The sequence below is a fragment of the Bos taurus genome, chromosome 15, assembly GCF_002263795.3.
Source record: "Bos taurus isolate L1 Dominette 01449 registration number 42190680 breed Hereford chromosome 15, ARS-UCD2.0, whole genome shotgun sequence".
NCBI classification, from domain to species: domain Eukaryota; kingdom Metazoa; phylum Chordata; class Mammalia; order Artiodactyla; family Bovidae; genus Bos; species Bos taurus.
The window spans coordinates 80,636,613-80,638,958 of NC_037342.1; positions in this window are offsets into that span (position 1 = coordinate 80,636,613).

Here is a 2,346-nt window from a genome sequence, read left to right on the forward strand (position 1 = left end):
CGGCCTCGGCTGCAAAAGTTCAGGGAACACAGAAGTATACAGTAGTCAAGATAAATAAATACTTTGTGCAATTTTTCTTAAGTATCAGCATAAACGCCAAAGTACCGTGATGAACAAAATGTCTAAATACTGATCAAGTTCCAGCCACATTCACTGCAGTCCAAGGAGAGGCCAGCAAGGGCTGAGGCTGGATTCTGCCAGACGTCCCGGCCCTGAGCCCGTGGACCCGTCCAGGCGGGGCCTCCCTCTGGGGTACCCTCGAAGCACAGTGCATCGTTGTTCCTGCACTCTGCCCAGTGGTCCAGTGCTCAGGGCACCAGGGACAGGGCGCCCAGAGGCTGACAGGCCTGGATGCCTGCCCCTGCTCTGCTCTCCCCAGGGCCCTGCAAATGGAGAAGTATCTGAGAGGTCACTTCTGAGCTGATTGCAGAGTAACGGTCTCAACGTTATCTCCCGGGGCCAACGGACCCGACCCTCAGCTTATCTACCTGACTTGGGGGTCTGGGTATTGGTCAACTGCAGGATCCTAAAACCTGATCTCTGGATTTTACGCTGAAGAATTCCGTTGATGGGGAGCGTGGAAGGCTAGCCCCACTTCGCGTACTCCTCCAAGTCCGTGGGGTCCAGGCCAGGAGGATCGTTTCTCTCAGCAGTCACAATGAGCGATAAGGTCAGCTGGTGTCATTAGCCAGCAACATGATAACCTTCTGGGAAGAGTTGTTTCCTAGAGCTACTTAGCATAGGGGAGAAAATCACCTACAAGGACATATTAGGGAATGTAAGACCAGTTCTCTGATTTCATTTGAAGTTTTACTTAAGGATGTTTGAGATGCAGCCTGTCACCTGCACTGTGTCCCAGAGGAGACGCACCGTGTGATGGAGACGCTCTTACCAGGAGCCCGGGTGCCTCCATCGGGCCCCCTTCCTGACTTTAATCCCCCAAAGGAGACCTTCATGGACTTGAAGTCACACTTCTGCCACAAACACACCGCCAACAGAAGAGATTTGTGAGGAACGAGATGAAGTCTCCCTGAGTACAAAGTCAGAGCCCAGCACATATTTAATGCTTCATAAACGAGGGACTTTGTTGCTCTTTATTATTAATTCTGGAACAAAGAGAAGCAACGCCTCCCCGCACCAGAACACAAAGTCCCAGAGGACAGGAGCGAAAGTTCTGCTCCAGCACAGGGCTGAACCCGTAAGTTGTGTCGGAAAACCGCCGTCATGGAAATCTAGACAACAGCAGGTATAGCAGACCTTGGTTTGATTTCTTTCTTTTTCACCTCACTCTGCAAACTTGCTTAAGTAGCCTTTCCTATCGGGGCCACACTCAAAACATTAAGGTTCTTGATTTGCTTAAGGCCCTGACGTGGGACTTCACTGGTGATCCATTGGCTGAGACTCCAAGCTCCCAAATCAGGGGCCGGGGTTCCATCCCTGGTCAGGCAATTAGATCCCACTTGCTGCCATGAACAGAGCCTGTGAGACAGAGCTCCTGAGCGCCTGAGTTCTACAGTTCAGGGCCACAGCTAGAGAAGCCTTTGAGCTCCAAGGAAGACCCAACACAGCCAAATCAAATACATAAAAAATGAAATTATTTTTAAGTGAGGTTTTTCCTTTGCCTCTAAGACTGTTGGACCTTCTATACTTCTGTGAATTTCAGCAGTTCTGGAGAAAAAGGCTTCACGGCATTGACGCCTTACTTTCTCACCGCACCCCCAGCAGAGGGTTCAGGACGCCCTCCTTCCTCACCTCGGACTGGGACTCCCTCGGCCCCAGCGAGGTTGGAATCCTGTGCCCCAAGGGGAACACAAGAGTAGAGGACTCAGGGCTTCCCTGATAGTCCAGTGGTTACGAGTCCACCTTGCAAGGCAAGGAACACTGGTTCAGTCCCTGGTCTGGGAAGATGCCAGGTGTCGCGGGGCAACTGAGCCCTGAGCTGCAACTAGAGGGTAGTCCTCACTGTTGCAACCAGAGAAAGCCTGCGCGCAGTGATGAAGACCAGCACAGCCACACGCAAATGACTCTTTTAAAAGGTAGTGCACAGTCTCCTGCCTCCCCTCCATGTGTATCCCATGTGATCATGTCCAGGAAGCAGCCAACACTTCCAGCCATGAAATCCTGCTGACTGAAAGGCCACACTCTGGAGATCCTTGCATCCCTCCGTGGGTCACATTTAGATGCTCAGCCCCGGACAAAAACCAGGTCACCGCTTCTCTAAGCCTGGTTCTGTCAAAGAGACAATAGTTACTGATCACACAAGGCCAACTTTGTAAGCTGCCTGCCATAGCAGGGAATGCTTTGCAGATGCACAATTAGTATTACCCATAACTAGATTCTGTTGTG